Genomic DNA, 18,835 nt, shown 5'->3' with positions numbered 1-18,835 from the left:
CACGAGAAGGACTCAACATGATTAAAAACATTGGCATCCTCACCGCAGACAAGGGAAGCTTGACAGTCTTTTAAAACCAGACTACTTTGAGAAAGTGCTTGCAAATACCGACACTTACCAATAGGTGGCGATTATAGCTGACCCCACAACTAGAGAACTGAATTACAGCCATCCTCAAAACACTTCAGGAATCTGGAGAATTAACCAAGACAGACTTTCAAAATGAAACCAGACACATCCAACACACCACGCTTTACAGATTACCCAAAATTCACAACTAGGAGCCTCACTTAGACCATAGTCTTGCTACCTGGAACTCCAACATATAGATTAGCCAAGGAACTATACCAAAGACTAAAACACTTAGTAGAAGACTCCTGCCACTCCATTCAGTTCACCCAAGAATTCCTGAACACCATCAAAGACACAAAGATAGAAGAGAATGAAATAATGGTCTCCTTTGATGTAACAGCCCTGTACACATCCATCAACATCAACCTCACCAAAGAAACACTGACTACACCAGTAGAAGAACCAAAGGCATATAACGAAACTCCACCAACATCATTAGCAAGGAGAGCATCATTGAGCTAGTTGACCTATGTCTTACCATGCACTTCACTTTCAATAACAAAACCCTCAGACTAATCGACGGAACACCCATCGGATCTCCGATATCAGAGTTCTTAGCAGAGGCAGTAATGCAGAGCCTTGAACAAACAGCTCTGCCAACCATCCATCCCAAACTTTGGGTCCACTATGTGGATGACAGCTTTGTCATCGTTGAACGCAATAAATTAGAGGAAACCTTCAAGACCATCGATAATACCCTTACTGGCATAAAATTCACAAGAGGTGGAAAACAATAACAAACCGCCATTCCTGGATGTCACAGTAGAGCGAGCAGCCAATTGGGAACTTTAGATCGGCATAAACAACACTTAAGGACCAAATACTGATCTACAGGAGAAATCATCCAAACATCCACAAATGGAGCTGCATTAGAACATTATTTCAACGAGCCACCACACACTGCAGTACAGAGGAACTATGTAGAGCAGAGGAAAATCACCAATACAGCGTATCCAAAAAGAATGAGTACTCAATGAACACAGTCCGCTGATTTCTCAGCAACAAACCCAAACAAGCTGACTAAATGAGTCCAGAAACCCTAGGCACTCTCCCCATATCAAAGACATCTCAGAAATGACTGCCAGACTACTCCGATCTCTTTGCAACCTAGTAACCCACAAACCCACCAACACGTTAACAGCTAAGGAACTTAAAAGAACCTATACAGACAACAAGCATAACAAATGGCATTTACAACATACCTTGCAAGGACTGTAACAAACACTATAGTGGACAAATAGGCACGAGGATGCATGAACATCAACTAGCCACAAAAAGACATGACCCACTCTCATTCGTATCCTTACATATAGATGAGGCAGGACACCACTTTGGGACAACACATCCATCCTAGGACAAGCCAAACAGAGACATGCATGAGAAATCCTAGAAACATGGTAATTCAACCAGAGCGCTCTCAACAAACACATCAACTTGGACCTCATTTACCATCCTCTGAGGAAAAAGAATAGGAAATGACATCAGGGAAATTACACCACCAGCCCTAAGAAACCTAAACATGTAAATAGAAAGCGGGTCATAACACTAGTGCTTCATTGGAAGCTCACTGATGTTACCTAGTATGGTGATGAAATGTCTGAAAACAAACCTTCTAGCTTACCGAGCCACCTTAGATTCAGAACCTCAACCTGAGCTATAAATCTTCTCAAAGCACACTAGTCTTCCTCCTCAATCCTCCTTGTATTCCTTCAAAAAATACTCAAGTTATTGAGACACAATTTGCCACACAAAAAAACACATTGACTATCCCTAATTAATCCTTATCTTTCCAAATATGCATACATCCTGTCCGTCAGGATTCCCTCTGACAACTTACCCACCACTGGTGTCAGGCTCACTGGTGTGTAGTTTCCTGGCTTTTCCTTACCACCTTGTTTAAATAGTGGCACCATATTAGCCAACCTTTAGCCACAGGCAAGGTGCCGGAAAACTATCGATGATACAAATGTCTCAGCAAGGAGCCCAACAGTCTCTTCCCTAGCTTCCCACAGAATTGCAGGGTACATCTGGTCGTGTCCTGGGGATTTATCCAACTTCAAGAATTTTAAGATGTTCAGCACCAACAACTCTGTTGTAATATGGACATTTTTCAAGATGTCGCTATTTATTTACCCACATTCTCTATCTTCCATATCCTTCTCCATAATACTATGTACACGTTACAAGTGCGATGTGAAATACTTGTTTAGTATTTTACCCTGTCTTTTACAGTCCACACATGAGGGGCATTGCTGATCATTAAGGGGTCTTATCCTCTCCCAAGTTACCCTTTTGTCCTTAATGTATGTCTAGGATTCCTTTGATTCTCTTTCACCCTATTTGCCAAATCTATCTCATGCCCTCTTTTTGCCCTGCTGATTTCCCTCTTAAGTGTACTCCTATGACATAATCTATATTGACTTCAGTAAGGCTTTCGACAGTACACCTGGTACACTGTTTAGCAAAGTTAGGTCACGTAGAACACAGGGTGGACTAGCCATTTGGATACTGTAGTAGCTTGAAGGGAGAAGACGGTGGTGGTGGAGGGTTGCTTTTCAGACTAGAAACCTGTGACCAGTGGTGTGCCACAACATTGATGTTGGGTCCATTGCTTTTGGTCATTTATATAATTGATTTGGATGTGAACATAGGAGTTATAGTTAGTACGTTTGCTGATGACGCCAATGTTGGAGGTGTGGTGGACAGCAAAGGAGGTTACCTCAGAATACAATGGTATCTTGATCAGATGGGCCAATGGGCCGAAGAGTGGCAGATGGAGTTCAATTTAGATAAATGTGATGTGCTGCATTTTGGAAAGGCAAATCTTAGCAGGACTTATACACTTAATGGTAAGGTCCTGGGGAGTGTTGCTGAACAAAGGGACCATGGAGTGCAGGTTCATAGTTCCTTGAAAGTGGAGCTGCAGGTAGATAGGGTTGTGAAGATGGCATTTTGTATGCTTACGTTGATTGGTCAATCTAGTATTATATTGTACAGGAGTTGGGAGATCATGTTGTGGCTATACAGGACATTGGTTAGGCCACTTTTGAAATATTGCATGTAATTCTGGACTCATTCCGGTAGGAAGGATGTTAAAAAGTCATAGAGATGTACAGCATGGAAACAGACCCTTCGGTCCAACCTGTCCATGCCAACCAGTTATCCCAACCCAATCTAGTCCCACCTGCCAGAACCTGGCCCATTTCTCTCCAACCCTTCCTATTCATATATCCATCCAATTGCCTCTTAAATGTTGCAATTGTACCAGCCTCCACTACTTCCTCTGGCAGCCCATTCCATACACGTACCACCCTCTGTGAGAAAAAGTTGCCCCTTAGGTCTCTTTTATATCTTTCCCCTCTCACTCTAAACCTATGCCCTCTAGTTCTGGATTCCCCAACCCCAGGGAAAAGTCTTTGCCTATTTACCCTAAGCATTCCCCTCATAATTTTGTAAACCTCTATAAGGTCACCCCTCAGCCTCCGACGCTCCAGGGGAAACAGTCCCAGGTTGTTCAGCCTCTCCATATACCTCAAATCCTCCAACCCTGGCAGCATCCTTGTAAATCTTTTCTGATCCTTTTCAAGTTTCACAACATCTTCCCAATAGGAAGGAGACCAGAATTGCACGCAATATTCCAACAGAGGCCTAACCAATGTCCTGTACAGCCACAATATGACCTCCCAACTCCTGTACTCAATACTCTGACCAACAAAGGAAAGCATACCAAATTCCGTCTTCACTATCATATCTGCCTGCAACTCCACTTTCAAGGAGCTATGGACCTACACTCTCTAGGACCTTACCGTCAAGTGCATGAGTCCTGCTAAGATTTGCTTTCCCAAAATGCAGCACCTCACGTTTATTGTGGTTCTGTTCGCCGAGCTGGGAATTTGTGTTGCAAACATTTCGTCCCCTGTCTAGGTGACATCCTCGGTGCTTGGGAGCCTCCTTTGAAGCGCTTCTGTGATGTTTCCTCCGGCATTTGTAATGGTTTGAATCTGCCGCTTCTGGTTGTCAGTCCCAGCTGTCCATAAATCAAGAGTATTTCCGAACTGACAGCCAGACTACTGCGACCACTAGGACTCATAACAGCACACAAACCAACAGCCACTCTCAGACAACAATTCACCAGAGCGAAGGACCCAATATCCAGCATGAACAAAACCAATGTAGTGTACAAAATCCCATGCAAGGACTGCACACAACACTACATAGGACATACAGGAAGACAGCTAACGATCTGCACCCATGAACACCAACTAGCCACGAAACGACACAACCAGCTATCCTTAGTAGCCACGCACACAGATGACAAGCAACATGAATTCAATAGGGACAACACTACTATTATAGGGCAAGCCAAACAGAGAACAGCCAGGGAATTCCTAGAAGCATGGCACTCATCCACAGATTCAATCAATAAGCACATCGACCTGGACCCAATATACCGGCCACTGCAGTGGACAGCTGGAACTGACAACCGGAAGCGGCAGATTCAAACCACGACAAATCCTGGAGGAAAGATCACAGAAGTGCTTCACAGGAAGCTCCCAAGCACTGAGGATGTCACCTAGACAGGGGACGAAATGTCTGCAACACACATTCCCAGCTTGGCGAACAGAACCACAACAACGAGCACCCGAGCTACAAATCTTCTTACAAACTTTGAATCTCACATTTATCTGAATTAAACTCCATCTGCCACTTCTCAGCCCTGGTCAAGATCCTGTTGTAATCTGAGGTAACCCTCTTTGCTGTTCCTCCACCTCCAATTTTGGTGTCATCTGCAAACTTACTAACTGTACCTCTTATGCTCTCATCCAAATCATTTATGTAAATGACAAAAAGTAGAGGACCCAGCACCGGTCCTTGTGGTACTCCATTGGTCACAGGCCTCCAGTCTGAAAAACAACCCTCCACCACCACCCTCTGTCTTCTATATTTGAGCCAGTTCTGTATCCAAATGGCTAGTTCACCCTGTATTCCATAAGATTCAATCTTGCTAATCAGTCATTATGAAACTTGGAAGCATTTGGAAAAGATTAACAAGGATGTTGCCAGAGCTGGAGGGTTTGAGCTATTGGTAGAGGCTGAATAAGCTGGGACTGTTTTCCCTTGAGTGTCAGAGGCAGAGGGGTGATCTTATAGAGGTTTGTGAAATCATGAGGGCACAGTTAAGGTGAATAGACAAGGTCTTTTCCCCTGAGTGAGGGAGTTCAGAACTAGAGGGCATATTTAAAAGGGGAAACTTTTTTCACGCAGAGGGTGGTGCATGTATGGATTGAACTGCCAGAGGAAGTGGTGGAGCTGGTATAGTTACAACATTTAAAAGGCACCTGGAAGGGTATATGAATAGGAAGGGTTTAGAGCGATATGGGCGTAATGCTGGCAAATGGGACTAGATAAATTTAGGATATCTGGTTGGCATGGACGAGTGGACTGAAGGACTGTTTCTATTCTGTACATCTCTGTGACTCTAAATGCTTTTATACTCTTCTAGAGAATCAATCAATTTCTGCATTCTATACTTGACATATGCTTCTAGCCTATTACTGTGGAGACTGTGAGAGTGCAAATGAATATCTAAATCCTGCTTAAATATTAAGGAAGTGTTGGACTTAACCACCCTTTCAGCCAGAGAGTTCTAGACTTGCTGAAAAACACAGATAATACCGATTGGGTTTTTGTACTTAACAAGAAATTACTTTTTATTACAAAATGTTAGTCTGACCACAGATAAATAGTGAGGTATGAAATTATAACTGTAACTTAAGGGTGGGGGGTGGCGGGGCGGGGTGGTGTGGGTCAGAGTCTCAAGATTTGGGGTAACAGACATACCTAGACTCATGCAGTTCAGAGGACACCCTTCAGCCCAGTCTGGAGACTGAGGAATAAGACTGACAAACACAGGCAGATGCCAGAGTCAAGGATGACACAAAAACAATTGCAGGGTATTCAGAAGGGAGAATTTAACAGCCAGATATCATAATGTATGTTGGGCCAATGACGTAGGAAGAAAGATAAATGAGGACCTGCAAGCAGACTTTAGGGAGTTAGATTGGAAGTTGAAAAGCCAAACTGGAAAGGTAGTGCTGAAACAGACACTTTATTTCAAAAGTATACTTTATTCATAAAATGTGTTTATCTATGTTCATATTCACAAATGCAGTTTAGTTCTATACAGTTGTAAATCAAGAAAAAAAAACAAATATTTGAGTTTGACTCTATCCAAACAAACCAAAAAGCATCTCGTACACATTCAAGACTATATTTACATGCATTTGAAATGGGGGGGGAGGGATGAGATAACTGAACAGACACCCATTTAATTTCAGAAAGACCTCAGACAGTGGTCTTTCCCACTGTGCACTGGCAATAGCTGCCCCTAGCTTTAGTATGTCCCTCAACATGTAGTCCAGGACCTTGCAATGTGCTAGTTTGTAACACACTGTCAGGGTCAACTCCTTGTTCTAAGTGACCAACAAGTTTAGGGGAGACGAAAGAACATGTTTCACCAAGTTGATGGCCCTCCAGGCACAGTTGGTGTTTGTCACAGAGTGCATCCTGGGGAACTGATTGTACAGCACAGAGTCCAGCGTTATGGAGCTGCTCAGGACGAATCTCTACAGAAACCACTATTTTTCTCCAGACTTCTTTTGCAAAGGCACATTCCAGAAGGAGACGTATGATAGTTTCAACCCACCTCTTGCATCTACTTCAAGGGTGGTGTGTGGTGGCACTGACTGACCAGGCATACATGAAATATCTCTCGGATAGTGCCTTTCTAACCATCAGTCAAGCGACGTCATGGTACCTGTTGGAAAGTTATGGTGATGTGACATTCTGTCAAATGACTTTGATGGTCTGCTCAAGGAATCATGTGACAGGATCCACCCTCTCCTTTTCCTGCAGGCTTTCGAGGACGTTACGTGCTGACCACTTCTGGTCTTGTGAACTTGGGGCCGAAGGTGTTTTCCTTTGCAAACATCTCCGCAAAGAACAGGTGATGCAGAATAGTTCAATTACTTGGAGTGTTTTGTGGCAGAGAGGCCAGTCCCATCCTTTGCGACACTGGGGACAGGTAGAACCTTCGTACATGGTGGCATTTGGTGTTTACGCACCAAGAGTCTACACACAGCTTGATGCAACTGCACACAAAGGTGAACATTCAGATGAGGACAACATTCGGTACATTCTCTTTTGCACCGCACCCCCCAGAGATTTGTAAATGGAATCCCTGCAGATACAGCCCATCTTGGATCTCCAGATGAAATGGAAGATAGCTTGGGTGATTGCAACACAACAGTTGCAGGAATGGGCCAGGCCATAGCCATATGTAGTAACAGAGGTAGTGCCTCGCACCTGATGACCAGGTTTTTAACCCGCAATGGAGAGGGAACAGTGCTCTTTCTCACCTTGACTCCTTTGGCCCAACATATTGACCAGGTTTCCTAAACTGAAATAGTTTGTTTACTTGAGTTTGGCCCATTCTTCTCTACACCTGTCCTCTTCCTGTGCCTGTTCAAATGTTTTTAAATGTTGTAATTATATTCATTAGTTAAAAAAAAGGATTTAAGTTCAAAAGACAAGGAAATGTGATCTGCTGAGTAGTTTAGAGTGGAGAGAACCTGAGGTGAAGGTGCTAATGAGGAAGTCTGGAAGGCAAAGAAAACACAGGCTACATAAGAAAGAAGTGAAATTTGCAAAGCTAAGTGGAATATATCTTAATGCAAGGAGGCTGAGAAACAAGACTGGCAGGCACAGATCGGTATGAAAGTATGCTATCATAGCTATGACTGACACCTGGCTGGATGATGGGCAGGTGTAGCCACTTGACATTTGTAGTTATCATGTATTCAGATGAAATAGGTGGGGGTGGTCATAACATTGATCAAGCAATCAGAGCAGTGAGGAATGATGATATCTTGCAAAGGTCATTACATAGGGATAGAAGTGAAAAAACACAAAAAAGTCAAACAGTCCGTAGTATAGACTGTATACTATAGGCCAGCAGTCAGAGAGAGTGGGAGAATCAAATAGGGAAGCAAATTTCAGTGAAGTCCACGAATAATGCAATAATGGTCAGTGATTTTAAATAGCTTAATATTAACTGACATAATTTTAGATGTGCAAAGTAGAAAGGGAACAAAATTCTCTCATCATTGTATCAGGAGATTTTTATTTAGCCAGCATACAGAAAGCACTACAAGGGCAGTTTCCTGGTATTGTTACAAATGTGAAAAGATTTAATCAAAATTCGGAACTTACCTGACTGATGAAATCAGGCTGAGAGAGAACAGGTTTCCATATTTATGAACAGTTTCTTGTTGAACAAATTGTCTTTACCAAATAACAATTAGGAAATGTGAATTATTAAGTTATTACTCTCAAGCTTAAACTCCACCTATTCTTAATTCTCACCTCTCACATTCAGACAGACACACACAGATAGCACAAGTATATTAAGGATGGAAAAATAGGAAAACTCAGCTCAACAGCACCGGCCTGGATGAACCACAATTTTGAATTGTTTTCTTTCATGTTCAGTTTCTTTCAATTCATTTCAGAATGATGTTGTCAACCCGTTGATCCTTAATCTGTCATTTGATCTGTCATTTCCAGGAAAAATGCAAAATTGTGTGCAATTTGCAGTGTGCTCCAGGAAACAAGACTTTTAAATCTGTAGCCATTCTTTTGCAGTCTTAGTGGTTAAAGCAGTCCAGAGTCAAAAAATGAAGGAAATAAAATGATGTGAACTTTACAAAGTAAATTTCACATTTAGGAACTCTGGTTACAGCTTGGTTTATAAGTCATTGGAAAATAGCTGGAACACCAAGTGGAATGATTCAGCATTGATATTATCCATTTGGTGGAATAAAATCTGTTCCTTCCTTGTCTCTCGATATGAATGTATTTGCTAGTGTACTTTCAATAAATCAGCCTTAATATAAAAAAAAGAAGCACTGCCACCTCTGTCAGTAAAATCTTACCACCAAAGAATTGTGTATGAATCTGTTTTTGATATTACATTTAATTAATTATCTGTAATCTGTTCAGAAACTCGTAAACCTATTAGGTTTGGGAGCTAATGCTACTGAAGAACTCCAGCTACTTTGAGTGGGTTCAATCAAGTGATTTTCTCAATACTTTCGAATCAGCGTGTTCAAACATGTTGTTATAATAAACCTCTAGAGCAGGTGGGAATTGAACGCGGGTCTCATGGTCCCAAGATAGGAACACTGCCACTGTGCCACAAGAGCCCTTAAAATAGACAATAGGTGCAGGAGTATGCCATTCTGCCCTTGGAGCCTACACCACCATTCAATATGATCATGGCTGATCATCCTTAACCAGTATCCTGTTTCTGCCTTATCTCCATAACCCTTGATTCCACTATCCTTGAGAGCTCTATCCAACTCTTTCTTAAATGAATCCAGAGACTGGGCCTCCACTGCCCTCTGGGGCAGAGCATTCCACACAGCCACCACCCTCTGGGTGAAGAAGTTTCTCCTCATTCTCTATTCTAAATGGTCTACCCCGTATTTTTAAGCTGTGTCCTCTGGTTTGGCACTCCCCCATCAGCGGAAACATGTTACCTGCCTCCAGAGTGTCCAATCTTTTAATAATCTTATATGTCTCAATCAGATCTCCTCTCAGTCTTCTAAACTCGAGGGTATACAAGCCCAGTCGATCCAGTCTTTCAGCGTAAGGTAGTCCTGCCATTCCAGGAATTGACCTTGTGAACCTATGCTACGCTCCCTCAATAGCCAGAATGTCTTTCCTCAAATTTGGAGACCAGAACTGCACACAGTACTCCAGGTGTGGTCTCACCAGAGCCCTGTACAGCTGCAGAAGAACCTCTTAGCTTCTATACTTAATCCCTCTTGTTATGAAGGCCAGCATGCTATTAGCCTTCTTCATTACCCGTTGTACCTACATGCTTACCTTCATTGATTGGTGTACAAGAACACCCAGATCTCTCTGTATTGCCCCTTTACCTAAATTGATTCCATTGAGGTAGTAATCTGCCTTCCTGTTCTTGCCACCAAAGTGGATAACCATACACTTATCCACATTAAACTGCATCTGCTTTGCATCCGACCACTCACCTAACCTGTCCAGGTCACCCTGTAATCTCCTAACATCCTCATCACATTTCACCCTGCCACCCAGCTTAGTATCATCAGCAAATTTGCTAATGTTATTACTAATACCGCCTTCTATATCATTAATATATATTGTAAAAAGCTGTGGTCCCAGCACTGATCCCTGCGGTACCCCCATTGGTCACTGCCTGCCATTCCGAAATGGAGCAGTCTATCACTACTCTTTGTTGCCTGTCAGCCAACCAACTTTCAATCCAAGTGAGTACTTTGTCCCCATACCATGCGCCCTAATTTTGCTCACTAACCTCCTTTGTGGTACTTTATCAAAAGCTGTCTGAAAGTCCAGGTACACTACAACTACTGGATCTCCCTCGTCCATCTTCAGAGTTCCATCCTCAAAAAATTCAAGAAGATTAGTCAAGCATGATTTCCCCTTCATAAATCCATGCTGACTCTGTCCTATCCTATTACTACTATCCAGATGTGTCGTAATTTCATCCTTTATAATAGATTCCAGCATCTTTCCCACCACTGAGGTCAGACTAACTGGTCTATAATTTCCTGCTTTCTCTCTTGCTCCTTTCTTAAAAAGTGGTGCATCATTAGCCACCCTCCAATTTGCAGGAACTGATCCAGAATCTATCGAACTCTGGAAAATAATCACCAATGCATCCACGATTTCTCGAGCCACCTCCTTCAGTACCCTGGGATGTAGACCATCAGGCCCCGAGGACTTATCAACCTTCAGACCTAACAGTCTCTCCTACGCCAATTCCTGGCAAATATGAATTTCCTTAAGTTCAGGCCACAGGTAGTATAGGCTGAGTTTGTAGATATTTTAGGCATGTGATGATACATTTGTACAGCAACTGGAACTTGAACCAAGATATTCTAAGCCAGGGATATTACCACTGTGCCACATCATGATTTTCTAACATGTATTGAGTGCCCATTTTCACCAGTGCTTATTTTCCAGGAGTTCAGTAATAAGGGTTTGTTTCTTTAGTCCATATCTCCTGATATCGATATCATGCCTAGCTAATTTGTACAACCTAGTTTATCATTTTAGATTTCCTTATATTTCATAAGTAACCACACTAAGCTCTTTTGTTCTTCCTCTAATTATGCGCATATGATGCCTGACTGTTCGAGTAGTTCAGTTTTGGCTTACTAGATAATAAGAAATTCAGTCTGTGTCTTCTTTCTTCTCTCTCATGCTGTCTTCCTCCACTATTCTGATTACCTGATATACTTTGTCTTAAAAAAGTCTTCCTTGAATCTTCCTTAATGGCTTTCTTATCTCATGGCTAATAAATTAATTGAATAGGTTGAACATGTAGTTTAATTTGGCAAGCTTCTAGCAGCAAGTAATAGAAAATTCAGACTTTTGTCCCAATCGTAGGAATTTTCACAACAATATGCTTTACTCATGGTAAAGTTCTTTGTGTTCATGGCAACTGTATGGCATGTTTTATAAAACTGCACTATGAAGACCTACCCAGTAAAAAACAGCTGATATATCAATGTCTTGAGTTTTCTGTATTCCTACATGTCCTGCTGTAGGAATTTTATATACTACCCACTATTTTTTATAGGAACTGAGCAATAACATTACTTGATAAATAACCATTACTTCTTTATTACGCTCCAAACTACCTTGGTCTCAGTTTAATTGTGGGCTGATAGTTCTAACATGTTTAACTTGGGATCTGCTTGTTGCACTTCAGTTAAAAAATATTTGCTTAATGCTTTTGAATTATCCCCAAATTTAAAGTAAGTTTCTGCTTCTGTTATTACTTTGAGCCCTAATGACTGACTTTGTTTTGCCATTGCTGTGGTCGCCACACATACTGGATAACTGTGCGGAGCTAATAGTTCTGACTGTGCTCTGTTTGTTTAACTTCACTTTGGCTTTCTGTGATTATCAATGAAATTTTGCTCCTCCCATATCAATCCCCAGGAGGAGGTCAACTCATTTTTAAACAAAATCTAATGTCAGTGTTCCGGATATAAAGTGTACTGTGCAGGTGGCTTAATACAAAGTAACAGCATATTCTCTTCATAATTTCTTAAATCAGTGTGCATTCTGGTGGAAAACTGTCCATCAAAAGAATTTGTGAAGCCACTGTTTGCCTAAACGCAATTTTAGGTTTGGCCCTGTCATTTGAGAAATGTTATTGATCATCTTAGCTACGTTTTCCATCCCTCCTACATTTGGCCTCAAATTGTACTTGAAGCTGCCATTTATGTTTTCATGCTGGGCTGCTTTTTTTTCAAAATCACTGAAACCCCAATAAGTTACAAAGATTTCCCATACATCTTCCAGATTTCTGATCAAAGGTGTTGTACTGAATATATTTATTCATATTGTGGAATGTGGGTGTTGCTGGCAGGCCAGCATTGATAGGCCATCCCTGTTTGCCCTTGAGGAGGTGGTGGAGAGCTGCCTTTTTGAACCGCTGCAGTCCACCTGCTGTGGGTTGACACACGATACCATGAGGAAGGGAATTCCAGGATTTTGACCCAGCGATATATTTCCAAGTCAGGATGGTGAGTGACTTGGAGGGGAACTTGAAGGTGGTGGTGTTCCCATATATCTACTGCCCTTGACCTTCTAGATAGAAGTAGTCACTGGTTTAGAAAGTGCTGTCTGAGATCTTTGGTGAATTTCTGCAGAACAGCTTTTAGAACATATTGCTACTACTGAGCATCGGTGGTGGAGGGAGTGGAAAGTTGTGGATGTAGTGCCAATCAAGCAGCTGCTTTATCCTGAATCGTGTTGAGCTTCTTGGGTGTTGTTGGGGTTGCATTTATCCTGGCAAGTGGGGAGGATTCCATCACACTCCTGACTTGTGTGTTGTAGATGGTGGACAGGCTTTGAGGAGTCAAGAGGTAGTTCTCGCCACAGTTTTCCTAGCTTCTGACCGGCTCTTGTAACCACTGTGTTTAGTTGCTGAGTCCAGTTGAGTTTCTGGTCAATGATAACCCCCAGGATGTTGTTAGTGGGAGATTCAGAGAAGGTAACACTGTTGACTGCCAAGGGGCAGTGGTTGGAATGTCTGTTATTCATGATGGTCATAGCCATGTGCAAATGTTACTTGCTGTTTATTAGCCCAAGCCTGGATATTGTTAAGATCTTGTTGCATTTGAACATGGACTGCTTCAGTTTTTTTGAAGAGTTCCGAATGGTGCTAAACATTGTGCAATCATCAGTGAACATTCCCACTTCAGATCTTATGATGGAAGGAAAGTCATTGATGAAGCAGCTGAAATGGTTACACTGAGGACACTACCCTGAGGAACTTTTGCATAGATGTCTTGGAGCTGAGATGACTTACCTTCAACATCCACAACCATCTTCCTACGTGTCAGGTATGACTCCAACCACTGGAGAGTTTGCCCCCTGATCCCAATGATTCCAGTTTTACTGGGGTGCCTTGATGCCACACTCAGTTGAATGTAACCTTGATGTCAAGGGCTGTCACTCTCCCCTCACCTCTGGAATTCAACTCTTTTGTCCATGTTTGGACCAAGGCTCTAATGAGGTCTGGAGCTGTGTGGTCTTGGTGAAACCCAAACTGGGCATCACTGACCAGGTAATTGTTGAGCAGGTGCTGTTTGATAGCATTGTTGATGACACCTTCCATTGCTTTATTGTTGACCGAGAATAGACTGATGGGATTGTAATCGGCTGGGTTGGATTTGTCCTGTTTTTTATATACGGTATATACATGGGCATTTTTCACATTATTGGGTAGATGCCACTTTTGTAACTGTACTGGAAGAGCTTGGCTAGGAGAGAAGCGATTTCAGGTGCACAAGCCTTCAGTACTGTTGCTGGAATGTTGTCAGGGTCTGGAACCTTTGTAGTATCTTTTGTCACCAATTGTTCCTTGATATTGTGAAGTAAATCAAAATACTGGAGACCACTGGAGGAGGCAGAGCTGGATCATCTACTCGGCACTTACGGCTGAAGATTGCTGTGAAAACTTCAGCCTTATCTTTTGCACTGATGTGCTGGGCTTCCCCCATCATTATGGATGGGGATATTTGTGGAGTCTCTTCCTCCAGGGAATTGTTTAATCATCCACCACCAGGACTACAGAGTTAAGATCTGATCCATTGGTTGTGGGATTGCTCAGCTCTATCAGTTGCTGGTTACGCTGTTTGGCATTGCAAGTAATCTTGTTTGGTGACTTCGCCAGTTTGATACCTCATCTTCAGGTATGCCTGGTGCTGCTGTTGACTTGCCCTTCTGCAGTATCTATTGAACCAGGGTTGATTCCTGGTTTGATAGTAATGGTTGAGTGGGGGATATGCTGGGCCAAGAGTTAACAGATTGTGCTGTGGTATGAATCTGCTGCTATTGATGCCCACTGCACCTCATGGATACCCAGTCTTGAGTTGCTAGATCTGATCGACGTCTGTTCCATTTAGCTTAGTGCCACATAATAGGATGTACACTATTCTCAATGTGAAGGCAGGATTTTGTCTCCACAAGAACTGTGCGGTGGTCACTCTTACTGATACTGTCGTGAACATATGCATCTGCAGCTGGCAGAATAGTAAAGATGAGGTCAAGTTTGTTTTTCCCTCTAGTTGGTTCCCTCACCACCTGCCGCAGACCCAGTTCAGCAGCTGTTTTTTAGGACCCAACCAGTCCGATCTGTAGGATTGCTGCTGAGCCACTCTTGGTCGTGGACTTGAAATCCCCCACCCAGAGTATATTTTGTGTCCTTGTCATCCTCAGTGCTTCCTCTAAGTTTGTTCAGCATGAAGGAGCACCGATTCATGGGTAGAGGGAGGATGGTACGTGGTAATCAGCAGGAGGTTTCTTTGCCCATGTTGAACCTAAAGCCATGAGACTTTATGGGGTCCAGAGTCATTGTTTAGGACTCCCAGAGCAACTCTTTCCTGACTGCATCCCACTGTGCTGCCACTTCTGGTGGGTCTATCCTGCCGGTGAGATAAGAATGTCCAGGGATGGTGCTAGTGGTGATTGGGACATTGTCTGTAAGGTATGATTCCATGTGTATGTCTCGTCAGGCTATTGCTTGACTAGTCTGTGAGACAACCCTCCCAACTAGACCCAGACATTAGTGAGGAGGATTTTGCTGTTGTCTTTTAGGTGCCTAGGTCGATGCTAGGTGATTGGTCCGGTTTCATTGTTTTGAAACTTTGTAGTGTTTGGTACAATTAAATGGCTTGCCAAGCCATTTCAGAGGGCAATTGAGAGTCAACCACATTGCTGTGGGTCTGGAATCACATGTAGGCCAGTCCAGGCAAGGATGTCAGATTTCCTTCCCTGAAGGACACCAGTGAACTAGATAGATTTTTTTTGATGATTGATTATGATTTCATGGTGATCAGAAGATTCGTAATTCCAGACATTTTTATTTTGGATTGAAATTCCACATCTGCTGTGGCAGGATTCGAACCCAGATCCCTAGAACATCAGCTGAGTTTCTTGATTAATAATCTAGCGATAATACCACTGGGCCATTGCCTATCCCTAATGATTTATGATGAATGATTTACAAATGAATGGTTTATTTATTGTAACATTATATCATGAAGATACGTGAAAAGTGTTTTGTTGCCACATTCCAGCAGCATGTTGAGGTATAATAAGGGTAAAAAGAAATTACTTGAATAAGTCTTCATTGTCTGTTCAAGTTCATATTTCAATTATGACTTCACGGCTTCTGCAGGGTGTCCTGCTCTGGAGACAGCATCAAAGACACTAATGCCCCAGGAGTTACCAGCTTTTCTGCCACTGACACCTCACTGACCATCAAGAGTCGAGGCTCCTGCCTACAGCTGCCAATGCAGTACACGATTTCAATGTGAACATTTGGATCTTTTGGTTTTCACTTCCACCCTCAACATCTATTACTCCGGTCTGAGGAGAAACTCTGAGTAATTTTTGGATGGCCGCTATTAATGATTATTTTATTTCTCCCATTTACATCTTTTCTAAAAGTTATTTCAGTTCTGTATATTTTTAAAATTCATTCATGAAATATCGATATCACTGCATTTATGGTCCAGCGTTAATTACTCCTGAAAATAGATTGTATGCTGTTTTCTTGAACCTGTGCAGTCCCTATACTGCAGGTACACAAATGGTGGTGTTAGGAAGGGAGTTCCAGAATTTTGACCCTGCTCTGTCATTTAATATAATTATGGCCAATTCTTTGACTCAATTTTTCAACATTAAATGTATTCAATAGCCATTTAGGATGGAAAATTCCAAAGAGTCACAACCTTTTGTTTCAGTCCAAATGATTGCCCTCTTATTCTAAGATTCTGCCTATCCTCTCCCCTCAGCACCCCATGTTCTAGATTCCTCATCCAGTGTTAAAAACCTCTATTCTTTCATAATGTTGTACACTTCAATAAGAATCACCTCTCATTCTCCTAAACGCCAGAGAAGATAATTCCAATTTACTCAGCCACATCATGGGGATCTTTCTTGGGCCATTCTGGTTAACCTTTTCTGTGTTGCTTCCAATGCTAGTATACTGTACCTCTGTGCAGAAGCTTCCAGACTTGCTAATTCATTCCACTACCCTCTGTTTTCAACTCAGATTTCCGGCATTAACAGTTTTTCATTCGAGGAGTAATTGGTTATTTATTTCAAATAATTACATGGCCTGAAATGCTCTCTTCTGTCCCAGATAATCCAATGATACTATTTTAGAAGTTTGTAGTGAAAAGTTGTGATTCTTTTCAGGAATATTTGGTGATTGGAAAGTATTTTCAGTCTTTAGGAATGGTGTCAAAATAGCCCAAAAAAGTCCACAACCTACTTTATTTTCTAAATCAAAGTTTTTTTTTGCAAGCAAGTGGCACTGGAGTAATTTGAATTGAGATATCTTGTGTTTTTTTCATTACATAATAGAAGAGTTTTGTCCCTAAAATTGAATTCATGCTTTCTGAGTCACTGTGAATTATCTGTGATTGTTTTACATTAATTTACAGAATCATTTCAGTTGCCTGTGCACTTTTGATGTATATTGTTTGTTTGTAGTGATAAAATACTGCAAAACATGGAGCTTTGTTTTCAATAATTATCACTGTTGAACATACACATCAAAGATACAGGCATCTTGAGGTTTGGTTAAAGGCTTTTTTCTGAAATAGCATTTATGAATGAAAATGTCTATTTAGTATGATTTATTTTGTGGCGTACTTCTTGAGGGCATCTACAGTATATTTTATTAGTACTAATAACAGATTCATAATCTTTGGTTAAATACTGACCTTAATTTGCACACTGGAAATTAATTTTTCCTTCGTGGTTTCTCTTCCCACTACATTGCTGCCAAGCTGCCAGTTTCTATATAGCAAAAACCCATTTTCATGATTCACTAACCAGTGTTGTCACAAATTGTCTGAAAATGTTGGATTTGGAGCCACGGATTTGTTACAAGAGGGTGCTCATTTGGCCCATGTCTGCACCAGCTTTCCCAATGACCACTTCGCCCAGTTCTTTTCTTCATCTCCCTGTAATGCTGCACTTTGCAAATGAGCATCTTTTGAATGCCTTCATTGAACTTGCTTCTGCCACATATTTAGGCAGTGCCTTGTTGACCTTAACTTTTTCATGCAGCAAGATGTTTTTCCTCTCCTTGCTTTTGCTTCTTTTGAATTTGTGCACTTCCATATTTCATCCTTTTTTATTCTGACTGTTGACATATATTCTAAGTTTGTATCCTTTTAAATAAATGGTACTCAATTGATAACTATACATTCATTAATTACATATTAGTATGTGAACAAACGTTTTGCATTTTATTTAAACATTTGTTTTTGCCTTTCAAAAAAAAACTCATCCCTCCCAAGGGTAAATATGTCTCCTGCAATTAACTAGTTTACTAATGAGGGTTCAACTTGAAACTGTGCAAGTATAGACTTGGTGCAAACAGAATTGAACCCCTTATCATTACCCTGCTAGAATATTGACTGTCGCCAGTTTGCCATTTTTTGATCAGACATGTATGTGCTAAAGTCTTGAGGTCCTTATGGAAATCAGAGAAGCCACTTCAAATTTAGACTTTGAGGTAAGATGTAAGTATAAAAGACACCATTAAAGCAGAGGTAACTCTCAAAGAGGCTGGAATGCTACATAAGCAAGTTATTGGTGGCATTGTGTTAGCTTGGTGGCATGATTAATAATGAACAGATAAGGCAGAGAAGTTTGTGTGCAGTCCAAGGTTGTCAAATAGTCTAACAAATAAAGTATGCTTTCACCCAAAATTTCAGCTCTTGGAGGCCCTTTGCCTGATCACGGAGCTTGACTTGAAATGTGCAAGGAAACTAGTCTTGGAAGTAGCTTGTAGTTTAATGCAACACAGTAAAACAGTTTTGTAAAAGCCATTGTTAATCAACATATTACTGTAGACATTGGCACGAGTTGAAGACTCAAAAAATCTCCCTTCAGAAATAGGGATACTAGCTGCTGGCATGGGTGGTTACTGTCATTTTCATTCACCGGGGTCTGCTGTTGTGTTGATGTCTTAAACTCTCATGCATCTTTGCAACATACCCTGTGTTGCTTATTTGATTACTCATACCCAGTGATAAGGTAC

General features: G+C 41.6%; 1 protein-coding gene across 7 annotated transcripts in view; it reads left to right on the top strand.

Annotated features, from left to right (window-relative positions):
• Nucleotides 1-18,835, top strand: part of tbc1d5 (TBC1 domain family, member 5) — a 518,645-nt gene that overhangs the window by 5,666 nt on the left and 494,144 nt on the right. Inside the window, exon 2 of one of the 7 annotated variants that reach the window (XM_060824880.1) lies at nucleotides 7,048-7,138. The exons of the other annotated variants lie outside the window; for them this stretch is intronic. The gene's annotated coding sequence lies outside the window, so the exon portion shown is untranslated. The remainder of the gene's footprint in view (nucleotides 1-7,047; nucleotides 7,139-18,835) is intronic. 7 annotated transcript variants of the gene reach the window in all.

This window comes from Hemiscyllium ocellatum, chromosome 5 (assembly GCF_020745735.1).
Source record: "Hemiscyllium ocellatum isolate sHemOce1 chromosome 5, sHemOce1.pat.X.cur, whole genome shotgun sequence".
NCBI classification, from domain to species: domain Eukaryota; kingdom Metazoa; phylum Chordata; class Chondrichthyes; order Orectolobiformes; family Hemiscylliidae; genus Hemiscyllium; species Hemiscyllium ocellatum.
The sequence above is the reverse complement of the archived record's forward strand: the minus strand, read 5'-3'. Positions and strand labels throughout refer to the sequence as shown.